Below are 18463 nucleotides of genomic sequence, written 5' to 3' on the forward strand. Positions count from 1 at the left end.
GAGAGATAGCGGGAGAGCTGGCCAAGGACGGCACGTTCAAGAGTTTTGGAGAGAAAAGAAAGAAGGGATACTGGTCTGTAGTTGACATCGGAGGGATCGAGTGTAGGTTGTTTCAGAAGGGGTGCAACTCTCGCTCTCTTGAAGACGGGAGGGACGTAGCCAGCGGTCAGGGATGAGTTGATGAGCGAGGTGAGGTAAGGGAGAAGGTCACCGGAGATGGTCTGGAGAAGAGAGGAGGGGATAGGGTCAAGCGGGCAGGTTGTTGGGCGGCCGGCTGTCACAAGACGCGAGATGTCATCTGGAGAGAGAGGGGAGAAAGAGGTCAGAGCACAGGGTAGGGCAGTGTGAGCAGAACCAGCGGTGTCGTTTGACTTAGCAAACGAGGATCGGATGTCGTCGACCTTCTTTTCAAAATGGTTGACGAAGTCATCTGCAGAGAGGGAGGGGGGGGCGAGGAGGATTCAAGAGGGAGGAGAAGGTGGCAAAGAGCTTCCTAGGGTTAGAGGCAGATGCTTGGAATTTAGAGTGGTAGAAAGTGGCTTTAGCAGCAGAGACAGAGGAGGAAAATGTAGAGAGGAGGGAGTGAAAGGATGCCAGGTCCGCAGGGAGGCGAGTTTTCCTCCATTTCCGCTCGGCTGCCCGGAGCCCTGTTCTGTGAGCTCGCAATGAGTCGTCGAGCCACGGAGCGGGAGGGGAGGACCGAGCCGGCCTGGAGGATAGGGGACATAGAGGGTCAAAGGATGCAGAAAGGGAGGATAGGAGGGTTGAGGAGGCAGAATCAGGAGATAGGTTGGAGAAGGTTTGAGCAGAGGGAAGAGATGATAGGATGGAAGAGGAGAGAGTAGCGGGGGAGAGAGAGCGAAGGTTGGGACGGCGCGATACCATCCGAGTAGGGGCAGTGTGGGAAGTGTTGGATGAGAGCGAGAGGGAAAAGGATACAAGGTAGTGGTCGGAGACATGGAGGGGAGTTGCAATGAGGTTAGTGGAAGAACAGCATCTAGTAAAGATGAGGTCGAGCGTATTGCCTGCCTTGTGAGTAGGGGGGGGAAGGTGAGAGGGTGAGGTCAAAAGAGGAGAGGAGTGGAAAGAAGGAGGCAGAGAGGAATGAGTCAAAGGTAGACGTGGGGAGGTTAAAGTCGCCCAGAACTGTGAGAGGTGAGCCGTCCTCAGGAAAGGAGCTTATCAAGGCATCAAGCTCATTGATGAACTCTCCGAGGGAACCTGGAGGGCGATAAATGATAAGGATGTTAAGCTTGAAAGGGCTGGTAACTGTGACAGCATGGAATTCCAGATAATTTAATGTTAATTTCTCTACTATAAGCCACCTCCAATGTCATTTTCGAGAATTTGGCAGTACTTTCAACAGGCCACACAACCGCAGACCACGTGTATGGCATCGTGTGAGCGGTTTGCTGATATCAATGGTGTGAACATAGTGCCACATGGTGGGGTTATGGTATGGGCAGTCTTATGCTACGGACAACAAACACAATTGCATTTAATCGATAGCAATTTGAATGCACAAAAATACCGTGACGAGATCCTGAGGCCCATTGTGAGGCCCATTTTTTTTAAAGGTTTCTGTGACCAATTCCCAGTCATGTGAAATTGAAAGATTAGGGCATAATGAATGTATTTCAATTAACTGATTTCCTCATATGAACAGTAAGTCAGTAAAATCTTTGAAATTGTTGCATGTTGCGTTAACATTTTTGTTCAGTATATTTACTTTTGTGACATATATAATGTGAAACATGAACTGCTGTATGCTTTGTCAAAATATATGTGATGTCGATACTTTACGGTTTTTTTCTTTTCATTTTCACAAACACGTTCAGGGCCAGTGAGCTGATGATACTTGAAAAGAGCTACATGTCCAGTTGAAGTTGGAAGTTTACATACACTTAGTTTGGAGTAATTAAAACTCGTTTTTCAACCACTACACAAATTTCTTGTTAACAAACTATAGTTTTGGCAAGTCGGTTAGGACATCTACTTTGTGCATGACACAAGTAATTTTTCCAACAATTGTTTACAGACAGATTATTTCACTTATAATTCACTGTATCACATTTCCAGTGGGTCAGAAGTTTACATACACTAAGTTGACTGCCTTTAAACAGCTTGGAAAATTCCAGAAAATGATGTCATGGCTTTAGAAGCTTCTGATAGGCTAATTGTCATCATTTGAGTCAATTGGAGGTGTACCCGTGGATGTATTTCAAGGCCTACCTTCAAACTCAGTGCCTCTTTGCTTGACAAGGGAAAATCAAAAGAAATCAGTCAGACTTCAGAAAATAAATTGTAGACCTCCACAAGTCTGGTTCATCCAGCAATTTACAAATGCCTGAAGGTACCATGTTCATCTGTACAAACAATAGTACGCAAGTATAAACACCATGGGACCAAGCAGCCGTCATACCGCTCAGGAAGGAGACGCATTCTGTCTCCTAGAGATTAATGTACTTTGGTGCAAAAAGTGTAAATCAATCCCAGAACAACAGCAAAGGACCTTGTGAAGATTGCAAGCTGATGAACACCATCCCAACTGTGAAGCAAGTGGGTGGCAGCATCATGTTGTGGGGGTGCTTTGCTGCAGGAGGGACTGGTGCACTTCACAAAATAAATGGCATCATGAGAAAGGAAAATGATGTAGATATATTGAAGCAACATCTCAAGACATCTGTCAGGAAGTTAAAGATTGGTCGCAAATGGGTCTTCCAAATGGACAATGACCCCAAGCATACTTTCAAAGTTGTAGCAAAATGGCTTAAGGACAACAAAGTCAAGGTATTGGTGTGGCCATCACAAAGCCCTGACATCAGTCCCATAGAAAATGTGTGGGCAGAACTATAAAAGCGTGTTCGAGCAAGGAGGCTTACAAACCTGACTCAGTTACACCAGCTCTGTCAGGAGGAATGGGCCAAATTAACCCAACTTATTGTGGGAGGCTTGAGGAAGGCTACCCGAACCGTTTGACCCAAGTTAAACAATTTAAAGGAAATGCTACCAAATACTAATTGAGTGTATGTAAACATCTGACCCACTTGGAATGTGATGAAAGAAATAAAAGCTGAAATAAATCAAATCCAAGTTTATTTGTCAGGTGCGCCGAATACAACAGGTGTAGTAGACCTTACTGTGAAATGCTTACTTATAGGCTCTAACCAATAGTGCAGAGGGAAAAAAAAGAATGTGTAGGTAAGTAAAGAAATAAAACTACAGTAAAAAGACATTTGAAAATAAGAGTAGCAAGGCTATATACAGACACCGGTTAGTCAGGCGTATTATGTACATGTGTGTATGGTTAAAGTGACTATGCATATATGATAAACAGAGAGTAGCAGTAGCGTAAAAAGAGGGGTTGGCGGGAGGTGGGACACAATGCAGATAGCCCGGTTAGCCAATGTGCGGGAGCACTGGTTGGTCGGGGCAATTGAGGTAGTATGTACATGAATGTATAGTTAAAGTGACTATGCATATAAGATAAACAGAGAGTAGCAGCAGCGTAAAAGAGCGGTTGGGGGGGAGGCACACAATGCAAATAGTCCGGGTAGCCATTTGGTTACCTGTTCAGGAGTCTTTTGGCTTGGGGGTAAAAACTGTTGAGAAGCCTTTTTGTCCTAGACTTGGCACTCCGGTACCGCTTGCCATTCGATCGTAGAGAGAACAGTCTCTACTGTTATTCTGATATTTCACATTCTTAAAATAAAGTGGTGATCCTAACTGATGTAAAACAGGGAATTTTTACTGGGATTAAATGTCAGGAATTGTGAAAAACTGAGTTTAAATGTATTTGGCTATGGTTTATGTCAACTTCTGACTTCAACTGAGCGTCTGCTAAATGACTTAAATGTAAATGTATACAGTATCCGTATGTTAGGAGAGTGGGGCATGAACAACTGTCTCTTTCTATCCACAACTGTTATTCTCCAACCAGTGACCGCTGTAATCTATTTAATACTGTGAGGATTTGAGTCATGTCCATTACACTCCTTTCCTTGCCTCCAAAACTGAAAAAATAATAAACACCCACAGATGCAAGGGCGTGTGAAGCTGGCTTGTTGTGTTCATCGGGTCAAATGGATCCCCAGCAAGTGGATAATCTGGGTTTAGCGCACCTCTCTGTGGACAATAATCTGCAGTCACTTAGATGGGGCCATAATCTTGAATGAGATCCAAATGGATTGCAGAGATCTGTCAGTTTCAGCATGTTAGCCTCTTTTAAAAGGCCCACTCTGGTTTTCCCTCTAATAGGCAACTCTCATGGACCGTTACTGAAAATAAACCAGTGATCTCTTACAGTTGGCCCTTTGAGTGATGTGAGAGTTTACTTAATTTACCATCATTGCTGTATTAATGTTAATGTAGCCCAGAATTAGACGGTTTAACAGAAACAAGGCTCCTCTGATAAATACCGTATTAGCACTAAATCAGGAATTAACCTGGGTGTAACAAGCACATGTATGCCCTCTGTGCCCCGAGCTAATGATGTAAACCAACATGAAGTGAAAGTTAGTTTCCCACACATCCAGGCAGGGTTGGGGAGTAACTGATTACATGTGATCAGGTACATGTAATCCCTTTACAAAAAAACTGTAATCAGTTACGTTACCAGCAACAACAACAAAAAATAATCAGATTACAGATACTTTTGAAAAGCTAGGTGATTACTTACTAATTCAGAAAGAGTGTTTGCGAGAAAAAAAAAGTTACGTTACTGATTATGCTTGTGGACAGGTAACTAGTAACTTTTAAAGATTACATTTAGAAAGTAATCTACGCAACCCTGTACCCAGTGATTCCATTGACCTCTAGGTGTCCCTAGTGCTCCTTACGCCCTGCCCTCAGCCTGCTGTTAGTCAGAACACTGCAAATGATCTTCCACGGAGTAACACATTGATTCAAGGCCAGGTTGAGTCGATGTTCAGTAATGCCCTAGGTTATGCTCACAGCTAACGTGACCTGATTAAATCTTATGGAACAACAACTAAACTCAACAAAAAAAGAAACATCCTCTCACTGTCAACTGCGTTTATTTTCAGCAAACTTAACACGTGGAAATATTTGTATGAACATAAGATTCAACAACTGAGACAAACTGAACAAGTTCCACAGAACAGAAATGGAATAATGTGTCCATGAACAAAGTGGGGGTCAAAATCAAAAGTAACAGTCCGTATCTGGTGTGGCAACCAGCTGCATTAAGTACTGCAGTGCATCTCCTCCTCATGACCTGCACCAGATTTGCCAGTTCTTGCTGTGAGTTGTTACCCCACTCTTCCACCAAGGCACCTACAAGTTCCCAGATTTCTGGGGGGAATGGCCCAAGCCCTCACCCTCCAATCCAACAGGTCCCGGACGTGCTCAATGGGATTGAGATCCGGGCTCTTCGCTGGCCATGGCAGAACACTGACATTCCTGTCTTGCAGGAAATCACACACAGAACGAGCAGTATGGCTGGTGGCATTGTCATGCTGGATGGTCATGTCAGGATGAGCCTGCAGGAAGGGAAGCACATGAGGGAGGAGGATGTCTTCCCTGTAATGCACACCATTGAGATTGCCTGCAATGACAACAAGCTCAGTCCGATGATGCTGTGACACACCGCCCCAGACCATGACGGACCCTCCACCTCCAAATCGGTCCCGCTCTAGAGTACAGGCCCCAGTGTAACGCTCATTCCTTCGACGATAAACGCCAATCCGACCATCACAAAAAACGCGACTCGTCAATGAAGAGCACTTTCTGCCAGTCCTGTCTGGTCCGGCGACGGTGGGTTTGTGCCCATAGGCGACATTGTTGCCAGTGATGTCTGGTGAGGACCTGCCTTACAACAGGCCTACAATCCCTCAGTCCAGCCTCTCTCAGCGTATTGCAGACAGTCTGAGCACTGATGGAGGGATTGTGCATTCCTGGTGTAACTCGGGCAGTTGTTGTTGCCATCCTGTACCTGTCCCGCAGGTGTGATGTTCGGATGTACCGATCCTGTGCAGGTATTGTTACACGTGCTCTGCCACTGCGAGGGCGATCAGCTATCCGTCTTGTCTCCCTGTACTGCTGCCTTAGGCATCTCACAGTATGGACATTGCAATTTATTGCCCTGGCCACATCTGTAGTCCTCATGCCTCCTTGCAGCATGCCTAAGGCACATTCACGCAGATGAGCAGGGACCCCGGGCATCTTTCTTTTGGTGTTTTTCAGAGTCAGTAGAAAGGTCTCTTTAGTGTCCTAAGTTTTTATAACTGTGACCTTAATTGCCTACCGTCTGTAAGCTGTTAGTGTCTTAACGACCGTTCCACAGGTGCATGTTAATTAATTGTTTATGGTTCATTGAACAAGCATTGGAAACAGTGTTTAAACCCTTTACAATGAAGCTCTGTGAAGTTATTTGGATTTTTACGAATATATCTTTGAAAGACAGGGTCCTGAAAAAGGAACGTTTCTGAGTTTAGTTTCTGCAAGAGTGGAATGCTCTCTCCCCTGAAGACCTCCTCCAATGCATGTACTTAACTTCAATTAATTTGTGTTAACTGCCAGCATTAAGCAGGGCTAATGACTGAGCGAGTGAGTGCACTGTCATTACCTTGCTTTGCTTGACATCAAATGGCAATTGATGGCCCTCACTGAAAAGTACAGTAATGCACAGATTTGGGGGTTGATGAGCAAAAGCTCAAGCAGGAAGCACCAGTGACTCAGTCAGTAAAATAATGGCCAGATGAAGCAGATGCAAAGCTACAGGACTGTTTTGCTAGCACAGACTAGAATATGTTCTGGGATTCTTCCGATGGCATTGAGGAGTACACCACATCAGTCACTGGCTTCATCAATAAGTGCACCGAAGACGTCGTCCCCACAGTGACTGTATGTAAATAACCCAACCAGAATGGATTACAGGCAACATCCGCACTGAGCTAAAGGGAAGAGCTGCCACTTTCAAAGAGCGGTACTCTAACCCGGAAGCTTATACGAAATCCTGCTATGTCCTCCGACGAACCTTCAAACAGGAAAATTGTCAATACGGGACTAAGATTGAATCGTACCACTCCGGCTCCGACGCTCATCGGATGTGGAAGGGCTTGCAAACTATTCCAGACAACAAAGGGAAGCACAGCCACGAGCTGCCCAGTGACACGAGCCCACCAGACGAGCTAAATTACTTCTATGTTCGCTTTGAGGTAAGTAACACTGAAGCATGCATGAGAGCATCAGCTGTTCCGGACGACTGTGTGATCACGCTCTCCGTAGCCAATGTGAGTAAGACCTTTTAAACAGGTCAACATTCACAAGGCCCCAGACGGAAAACCATGACGTGTACTCTGAGCATGCGCTGATCAACTGGCAAGTGGCTTCCATGACATTTTCAACCTGTCCCTGACTGAGTCTATAATACCAACATGTTTCAAGCAGACCACCATAGTCCCTGTGCCCAAGAACACTAAGGTAACCTGCCTAAATGACAACCGATCCGTAGCACTCACGTTTGTAGGCATGAAGTGCTTTGAAAGGCTGGTCATGGCTCACATCAACACCATTATCCCAGAAACTCTAGACCCACTCCAATTTGCATACCGCCCGAACAGATCCATAGATGATGCAACCTCTATTGCACTCCACAGTGCCCTTTTCCACCTGGACAAAAGGAACACCTATGTGAGAATGCTATTCATTGACTACAGCTCAGCGTTCAACACCATAGTGCCCTCAAAACTCATCACTAAGCTAAGGACCCTGGGACTAAACACCTCCCTCTGCAACTGGATCCTGGACTTCCTGACGGGCCGCCCCCAGGTGGTAAGTGTAGGTGGCAACACATCCACCACGCTGATCCTCAACACGAGGGCCCCTCAAGGGTGCATGCTAAGTCCCCTCCTGTACTCCCTGTTCACTCATGACTGCATGGCCAGGCACAACTCCAACACCATCATCAAGTTTGCCGATGACACAACAGTGGTAGGCCTGATCTCCGACAATGATGAGACCTAGCCGTGTGGTGCCAGGACAACAACCTCTCCCTCAACATGATCAAGACAAAGGAGATGATTGTGGACTACAGGAAAAGGAGGACCGAGCAAGCCCCCATTCTCATCAACAGGCAGCAGTGGAGCAGGTTGAGAACTTCACGTTCCTTGGTGTCCACATCACCAACAAACTATCATGGTCCAAACACATGAAGACAGTTGTGAAGAGGGCACGACAAAGCCTATTCCCCCTTAGGAGACTGAAAAGATTTGGCATGGGTCCTCAGATCCTCAAAAAGTTCTACAGCTGCACCATTGAGAGTTGACTGGTTGCGTCACTGCCTGGTATGGCAACTGCTCAGCTTCCGACCGCAAGGCACTATAGAGGTTTGTGCGTACGGCCCAGTACATCACTGGAGCCAATCTTCCTGCCATTCAGGACCTCTATACGAGTCAGTGTCAGAGGAAGGCCCTAAAAATTGTCAAAGACTCCAGCCAACCTGGTCATAGACTGTTCTTTCTGCTACCGTATGGCAAGCGGTACCGGAGCACCAAGTCTAGGTCCAAAAGGCTTCTTAACAGCTTCTACCCACAAGCCATAAGACTCCTGAACAGCTAATCAAAGGGCTACTCAGACCCCTCTTTTACGCTGCTGCTACTCTCTGTTTATTATCTATGCATAGCCACTTTAACTCTACCTACATGTACATATTACCTCAATTACATCGACTAACCGGTGCCCCCGCACATTGACTCTGTACCAGTACCCCCTGTATATCGCCTCGCTACTGTTATTTTACTGCTGATGTTTAATTATTTGTTACTTTTATTTTCTATTTTTTACTTAACACTTTTTTTCCTTTAAAACCTCTTAAAGCATTGTTGGTAGGTCTTGTAAGTAAGCATTTCACTGTATTTGGCGCATGTGACAAATAACATTTGATTTGATTTAACATTACATTTCTTCCATACATTGTGGGAGGATAACCAACCTTCCAATTAATGGCAATGCATTTATTAGCCACTATAAATGCTAGGTTACACAGTTTCTTCTGATAACAGTCTCCAGTTTCAACATTTCCAAGCAAACAAAAACCGGTAGAAGGGAGAATCTGTAGACATGCTGAGATAAAAATATACATATTTTAAACTCTTTGCCAGAATTCAGCCAGCTTTCACAAGACCACAATATATGCAAATATGTGACCTACTGTGCTTTACACCTAAATCAGAATAATACAGTTTCAGAGTGCATGATATTCAGTTTCACTGGCATATAGTATGTTCTATGGATGGTCTTAAACTGCAGTAACTTATGTCTGAGATGATATGAACATGACTGGACATTCTAACATATCTGTATCCATTCTTCATCATCAATAGCATCTCCCAGGTCTTCCTCACATTTTTGTTTGACATGTTTTGTGTCATCAGGAAAGCCTCTATCAACCGTTGATACAGTTTGGAAATCAACTATGCAGGTTTGTCATACTGCCTTAAAATATATTAAATATTTTAAGCTTCTAGCTTGTCCAGTATTTGCTGCACAGAGAGAATTAAGTGTTTATTCTGCAAAAGTTCACCTCACCTCTGTTACAGACTTGTCTTCCCTGGCTACCTGACTCGGCTGAGACCCCTGTCAGCATCTGATCCTCCTAAAATGAGGCATGACAAATAATTCCCTTGGTGTACATTTATACATTGTATTGTCCAAGAATAGAATCAATGGTTCAATAATTGAAATGACCATTATTCCCAGATCCCAGACTGTAGCTTTAAACTGCTGTCCTGTAGCTACTGTAGGCCTTCCCATCAATTCAATAACGAACTTTGTATCATTCAATTAATAAACTGCAAAATTCACATAAGCTCGGTAGACTGGTCTTCCCTGGCTGTTTGACCCTGCGGGAGATCATTGCGGCAGGGTCGGCATTTTTCATGCTGCAGGCAGGAGCAGGCGGTCAGACAGATGACTGGGGAAGAAAATATTTTTGTTGTCCCACAGATTATTCTGCTTTGTATTCGTTAGCCTACCTATTGTGTTAAAAGCACAACTTTTTGTCATTATTCACACACAGAATTCGCAGCTTCAACTTCAGAAGCCTACCTCTCCTTGATGGCCGTGACAGTCGAAGAGCGCCTAGTATGTGTGGTCTCATTGAAATAGAGTAGGCTGCCACCTACATGGACGGAGAATCACGTGGCAGTTAACTTGAATATGAAATTATCTTAAATATTTTTAGACTGTAGTTTACAACAGTGTCTGTAAATAAATATTGATAATGAAAATAAGTGGAGGGCACTCAACCAATAGGAGTCTAGGTGCAATCAAAATATGTAATCATGATTGAAAAGGAAAAGGCACAACGGGCACATAGATTAGGCTACTGTGGTTAGCGAGCATTGCGCCTTTTCATTTTCAATAAGTACCCAGCTAGCACAGTTGATCTGGAACGATTCTGGTTGAAAATCAGGGCACTCGGCTGAGAGTCAGACTCGGCCGACGTCATGTGGCCCGAGTCTGGACCACTTTCGGCAGTATTACTAGTGGATACGATGCGGGGATTGAGCTCAGGCCAATTCCAGTGTTGAGTTATTGGGTTATTATGTATTACTTTGGTGTTCTGGTGATTCCTTAGTTATCTGGCCCAAATATATTACTTGGGGCTCGGGCGGATTGGGGCTACTATCTGGCAGATTATCTCACGGGCTGCTTAATATAATTAGCATTTCATTATTTATGTTTCCATATTTTCTCATTGTTTCTGTGGTCAAAAAATACAGTTAACATTGAAATTAAATTCTTTAAGAGTTCTGTGTAGTATTTTAGTATTTTGATACTTTGTGCAAGGCAATCCGAAGCCTCCGGAGTGACGCAGACAGATGCTGGTTCGAGACCCGTACTGTCCGCGCCCGGGAAATCCACGAATTCGATGCACAACTGGGCCAGCATCGTCCGAGTTAGGCGAGGGAGGGTTGCGTGCCAGGATGTACGCTGACGCTGACATGTACGCTGACATGGTCACCAGGTGTATGGTGTTTCCTCCAACACAATGTTTTTTTTGTGGATGGGTATAATCTGTATGTATAAAATGTATAATATTAATATTTAAAATGACTACATCGGGTAATTTTGTATACATTTATTTAAATTTGCATCGGCCGGCTTCTGGGGAGATTCTGGTAAACTGCCAGCAATGTCGGCTGAATGGAAACGGCCCGATGTACTTGGGCAGATTCTGGGCAGTCATTCATTTTGATTCCGGGCCGAGTCCAACACCCGATTCTGGGCCTATTCAATTAGTTCCGGCCCCCCGGAAGAGGACCGCTTCTGGGCCGATTCCTCATTGCCTAGCTGGGTATGGATTACCCCTTTATTTTTCTATGCCTGTAAATCGTCCTCCTAAACGGCAGGCTATATCCTATAGGTCTATAGGTCAAATAATTCTGGCGTGTGGTCTCAATTAAATAGAGTACGGGACAGTTAACTTTCCAAGGAAATGTACTTCCTAAATAGGCCTATGATGAGGCTATAGTTTACTACATTGCCTAGAAATAGGCCTAAATATTGATCACCCATATTTCTCCATCTAAAAATCTTCCTACTCCTAAAAGGTAGGCTATAAAATAGCTCAAGAGAAAGTGCAAGTTTCTCCAACTCTGCTCTCCTCAAACTACATCTAGCATATTGGCTGATATAGCCCAGTAATACAATGTAATGGCCATGCAAACATCTCTGGTAATTTAACCTATTTCGTAAGTTATTTTTGCGCATTTGATATTGTCTATAGGGGGCACAATTGCTGGTACCATGGCTGGCAAGTGAGTTGCGTCACATACGCCTAAAATGAAATTGCGGGACTGCGGTTGGGTTTGGGACCAGTTTTTGAGGTAGCGGATGGGAGTCGGACAGGAAGCCAGCGGGTAAAGGTGGGAGCGGGTTCAAGAAATCGGTCCCACGCAGACCTCTACAGTGCACCATGACAGTGAAGCTTGTAATGTTAGAGCTGATCTGTTTCACTTGTCTTTGTGCCCCCCTCCACCCCCCTCCAGGTGTTGCCCATCGTCCCCATTATCCCCAATGTATTTTTACCTGTGTTCTCTGCTGGTCTGTTGCCAGTACGTTTTGTTTGTCAAGCCAACCAGTGTTTTTTCCCCTTGCTCCTGTCTGTTTCTAGTTCCTGTTTTCTAGTTTTCCTGGTTTTGACCATTCTGCCTGCCCTGACCCTGAGACTGCCTGCCGTTCTGTACCTTTTGGACTCTGATCTGGATTACTGACCTCTGCCTGGCCTTGACCTGTCGTTTTGCCTGGCCCCTGTTCGAGTAATACACTTTTTACACGAACTGGTGATGACTGACCCAGCAGACTTGGACCATGTCCGTAACGCCATCTCCTCCCAAAGAGTGACCATTGGAAGGCACAAGGAGTGGCTGTATGGTCTTATGGAAGGGTTCCAGACCTTGGCCGAATGCCATGATGAGCATTGAACACATTGCTGGAGCAAATCTGAGGGTTGTCTGTTAAGGCAGCCTACCACGACGGTAACTTTCCAGCCCCTCAGTAACTCGGCTGTTAGCAGCGCCGTCTCCCCGGCCACCACGGTTTCCTGGGAACCCCGCTTATCTCCCCTGGAACGCTTAGATGGAGAGTCGGGCAGCTGTTGGGTGTTTCTAACTCAGTTTTCCCTCATCATCGAGCTAAAGCCCTCATCCTTCCCCTCGGACCGCTCTAAGAAAGCGTACCTCATCACACTGATGTCCGGGAAGGCTCTCGCCTGGGCTACGGCAGTATGAGAACAAGAGTCGGCTGTATGCTTCTGTCTGGAGGAGTTCATGGCGGCGGTAAAGAGAGTTTTTGATGCTCCATTGTCCGGGTGAGAGCCTGCCCAGAAGTTACTCCACCTTCGACAAGACTTCTGCAGTGTGGCAGACTATGCAGTGGATGTCTGCATGTTGGTAGCTGAGAGGGTCTGAAACCCGGAGGCGCTGTTCGACATGTTCCTGCACGGAGTATCGGAGGAAGTAAAGGACGAGCTTGCAGCCCGGGAACTACCGACTCATCTCGACTTGCTCATCGCTTTGACCATTCAATCGATGTGCGACTACGGGAATGAAGGAAGGAGAGGAGATTCGATTTCACTCGCTCGCCCAAGGATTCTACCTCGCCTCCGAGGCATCCCAGAAGTCCCCGACAGCTTCGTTGCCAAGAGAACCCGAGGCTACCCGAGTTGCCCCGAGAGTCTCCGAAGTCTGCCGATTCACCTCTTCCCGAGCCAATGCAACTAGGCAGAGCTAGGCTGTCTCCAGCCGAATGGCTATACAGGCTTCACACTAAGAGTTGCCTGTATTGCAGGACTACTGGTCATTTCGTCACCACCTGTCGACTAAAAGACCAGGCTCACCGGTAGGAGCGAGTACTCTCCTGGGCCATACGGACAACTTTTCCTCTCCCCTTACTCGCACCCCTTTTCATGTCATTTTGCTGTGGGGGAACCAGTCGAAATCTCTCCGGGGTACTCATCGACTCTGGGGAAGATGAGAGCTTTATGGACGCTACCCTGGAGTCCGAGCTGGGCATCCACACTTAGCCCCTCTCCATTCCTATGGATGTTAGAGCGCTGGATGGGCGCTCTATAGGCTGGGTCACCCACAATACCACCTCCATCAACCTACATGTGTCAGAGAACCACAGCAGGAGGATCCAATTAATTCTCCTCAGGTTCCTGTGGTATTGGGATTCTCTTGGCTCCAGCGACACAATCCCCTTATTGACTGGTCTGCTGGTGCCATCATAAGCTGGAGCTCGTTCTGCCAAGCTCATTGCTTGAAGTCAGCACAGCCTGCCCCAGGACGTCTTCCTGGGGGCTAGGAAGATGCCCCGGACCTCTCCGCAATTCCTGCGTAATACCAGGAACTCCTGGAGGTGGTCAGTAAGGCCCGGGCCACTTCGCTTCCGCTGCACCGACCCTATGACTGCGGGATTGACCTTCTCCCAGGCACCACTTCGGCCCCGGGGATGACTGTACTCTCTGTCGGGTCCGGAGACCAAGGCTATGAAGACCTGTATTGAGGACTCCCAATCTGAAGGGTTCATCTGTCTTTCTGCCTCCCCCACCGGTGCAGGGTTCTTCTTTGTGGAGAAGAAAGACAAATCCCTGCGCCCGTGCATCGACTACCGAGGCCTCAACGACATCACAGTGAAGAACCGCTACCCACTACCACTCATCTCCTCGGCCTTGGAGCCACTCCAGGGGGCCACCGTGTTGTCCAAGCTGGACCTACTGAATGCCTACCACCTAGTGCGGCTACAGGAAGGGGAATAATGGAAGACTGCCTTCAACACGGCCAGCGGTCCCTACGAGTATCTAGTCATGCCATTTGGCCTTTAGCAACGCCCCAGCTGTGTTCCAGGTTCTGGTTAATGATGTTCTCCGCGACATGTTGAACCGGTTCATCTTCATCTACCTCGACATCATCCTCATCTTCTCCTGCTCCAGTCAAGAACATGTGGTCCACGTCTGACAGGTTCTCCAAATTACATAGCTCCACCATCTCCTTCCTGAGTTACATCATCACTGCAGGGTGTGTACAGATGGATCCTGGAAAGGTGAGAGCGGTGGTGGATTGGCCCCACCCTACGTCCAGGGTGCAGCTGCAGCGTTTCCTGGGGTTCGCCAAATTTTATCTCCGATTTATCCAAGGTTACAGCACCCTGGCTTCCACCCAGTCTGCACTCACCTCTCCCAAGCTTCAGTTCAGGTAGTCCCTAGCTGCTGACCGGGCGTTCCGCGATTTCAAACACCGTTTCACCACCAAATACTCAGCCTTGCCACTTCCACGCTGCCGGATCATAATCTTTGCTTAGTCAGTCCACGTACTAGCTATTTGTTACTGTGCTGCCACCCTGTTAGAAGGTAACAGATTATTTTATTACAATAGTTAAGATGTATTTTCATTGTGTTCCATGGTGTTATTCGCCCCCTAGTGGAGCGTTCTGGTACTTAGAAAGACTGTACGCAAACAGGAAATAGAGAATTTGTTCTGCATGCATAGAAGCAGCTAAAAACAATGCTAGGTCTTTCAGTGTAGTTATTTCTAGTCACGCTTCAGCCTCAGAAAATATTTGTTTGTAAGTTCGATTCAAGCATTTAGCTAGTGATGATAATCTTGTTATTGATAGAGTTGCTTACATATCAATGTTGGTTGGTTGCATTTACTCACACAAATTGCAATGCCTTTCATGTATGCCCTCAGCTGTATTACTTTGCTCGTGCGTCATGCAAATGAATTGTAAAATATACAATACTGTAGTTTTGTTACTGTTTCTAGTGTAATATGCTTTGTTATTCTACAGGGATGGTTGTACATTATTAGAGTAATGAAAGGAGTTAACCAATTACCATATGAGTAACAATTAGCTATATGGTTTGGCATCATGCCAGATGCATGGTACCTTAGCACGTGCTTTGTATTCATGCAACTTCAAATGTATAATGTACAGCTACAGTATGTTGGTGTGAATCGAATACTAAAGTATATATTCTTTTCTGTATTTTGCAGTTTCACAACATAAACGTTTTCAATATATTTATTCAAGAAAAGTCACGCCTTGGGAGTTTTATTGAAGACCTAGTTGTTAGCTATCTGTCTAGTTTTGCATGGGAACGCAACACAAGGGCAGAATAGTTACTATTCAGTTGTTATCCTGTTGTGCCTGTTTTCTGCCTGACGCGGTTTTTCTCTCTGCTACAGTTCTGCCCGCTCTGCCTCTGGTCCCTGTCTCCTGTCCCACGTCTCATCATCCTGCTCCTCTGTCCTGGATTCCACACTCTACTACCCCCTTGGATTCCCCTCCGGACCTGCTTACCCTGTCTCAACCCCTCTCACTCCAGCCTCAGTCTCTGCACTTGGTTTCCAGCAACCCGCCCGAGCTTCCCTGACCTGCACTCCATCTACCCCTGGGGTTCAATAAATACCTTGGTTACTTCATCCGAGTCTCCTCGTCTGAGTGTGCTCTTGGGTTCCCCTGTTCCATCCCGCGTAACAGGAGGCCGGATGCTTCGGATGTCAGAGTGGGAGCTGTCCTGTCCCAGTGTTCTTGCCCTGGACCTCAAGTTACATCCCTGCGCCTTCTTCTCACATTGTCTCAATGCCACGGAGAGGAACTACGATGTAGGGAATCATGGCGTTGGAGGAGTGGAGGCACTGGCTGGAGGGGGCGGAACATCCATCCATTGTGTGGACCAATCACAAGACCCTGGAATGTCTTCGCACCGCCAAGCGTCTCAATTCCAGGCAAGCTAGGGGGGCCCTGCTTTTCATCCGGTTCAACTTCTCCCTCTCATACCGACCGGGATCCAAGAATGTCACGCTAGATGCACTCTCATGCCTATATAGCCCCACGGCTACAATCACGGAACCTGAGACCATCCTTCCCACCTCGTGCCTGGCTCACGGCACTCAGCTGGGGAATAGGGAAGCAGGTTCAAGAGATGCTGTGTTCCCAGCCAAACACTGGGTAGGTAACCAGATGTTTGTTCCTGACACGGTCCGCTCCTCAGTCCCGGAATGAGCCCACTCCCCCAGGCTTGCCTGCCAACCGGGCTCCCGTCGGACCCTGGCATTTGTGAGACAACGCTTTTGCTGGCCTACCATGGTTCCTGATGTCTCTGTGTTCATCGCCACATGCACGAAAGAGCGCAATGCGTACACACTGAACCATGCTCAATTCACCAGCGCTGGTCAGCCAGCCTTCCAGAACTTTGCCTTCACACCGCCTGTCAGCCTGCTCTCTGGTGTCCGAGTGGTCCTAAATCCAGTTGGATAAATACTCTAAACAGCCTACAAAACCCCTCGGAGGTGTCCACATGGTTCTAAAGCACACCACTGGCTTGTTTTGTATCACATTTCAATGATAAAACTGTGGGGGACAAAAATACAATTTCAGAATGTGTGGGAAAGTTGCGTCCCTGCATCTCAGTACAGTATGTGCGGATATGTGACTTCACCTGGCTACCCCTACCCAGGCAAACAGCTCTGTACCCCCTGCAGCAACTTGCTCTGCAGATACCCTTACCAATTATCAATGAACCTACCAGGTACAACCCCAAATCCGTAAACACGGGCACCCTCATAGATATCATCCTGACCAACCTGCCCTCTAAATACACCTCTACTGTCTTCAACCAGGATCTCAGCGATCACTGCCTCATTGCCTGCGTCCGTAATGGCTCCGCGGTCAAATGACCACCCCCCATCACTGTCAAACGCTCCCTAAAACAATTCAGCGAGCAGGCCTTTCTTACCGACCTGGCCCATGTATCCTGGAAGGATATTGACCTTATTCCGTCAGTAGAGGATGCCTGGTTATTCTTTAAAAGTGCTTTCCTCGCCATCTTAAATAAGCATGCCCCATTAAAATAAAATGTAGAACCAGGAACAGATACAGCCCTTGGTTCACTCCAGAACCTGACTGCCCTTGACCAGCACAAAAACATCCTGTGGCGTACTGCATTAGCATCGAATAGCCCCCGCGATATGCAACTTTTTAGCAAAGGCAAATTTTTTCAAACATAAATTTGCATCCTGTAGCACAAACTCCCAAAAGTTCTGGGGCACTGTAAAGTCTATGGAGAATAAGAGCACCTCCTCCCAGCTGCCCACTGCACTGAGGCTAGGAAACACTGTCACCACCGATAAATCCACAATAATTGAGAATTTTAATGATTGGAAAGCTGCCACGATCATCCCTCTCTTCAAAGGGGGGAGACACTCTAGACCCAAACTGTTATAGACCTATATCCATCCTGTCCTGCCTTTCTAAAATCTTCGAAAGCCAAGTTAACAAACAGATCACCGACCATTTCGAATCCCACCGTACCTTCTCCACTATGTAATCTGGTTTCTGAGCTGGTCATGGGTGCACCTCAGCCACACTCAAGGTCCTAAACGATATCATAACCGCCATTGATAAAAGACAATACTGTGCAACCATCTTCATCGATCTGGCCAAGGCTTTCGACTCTGTCAATCACTACATTCTTATCGGCAGACTCAACAGCCTTGGTTTCTCAAATGACTGCCTCGCCTGGTTCACCAACTAATTCTCTGGTAGAGTTCAGTGTGTCAAATCGGAGGGCCTGTTGTCTGGACCTCGGGCAGTCTCTATGGGGGTGCCACAGGGTTCAATTCTCGAGCCGACTCTTTTCTCTGTATATATCAATGATGTCGCTCTTGCTGCTGGTGAGTCTCTGATCCACCTCTACGCAGACGACACCATTCTGTATACATCTGGCCCTTCTTTGGACATTGTTAACAAACCTCCAAACAAGCTTCAATGCCACACAACACTCCTTCTGTGGCCTCCAACTGCTTTTAAATGCTCGTAAAACTAAATGCATTCTCTTCAACCGATTGCTGCCGGCACCCGCCTGCCTAGCATCACTACTCTGGACAGTTCTGACTTAGAATATGTTTTAGAACATGTAGACAACTTTAAATAC

Source organism: Oncorhynchus nerka, linkage group LG12, assembly GCF_034236695.1.
Source record: "Oncorhynchus nerka isolate Pitt River linkage group LG12, Oner_Uvic_2.0, whole genome shotgun sequence".
In the NCBI taxonomy this organism is placed as follows: Eukaryota; Metazoa; Chordata; class Actinopteri; order Salmoniformes; family Salmonidae; genus Oncorhynchus; species Oncorhynchus nerka.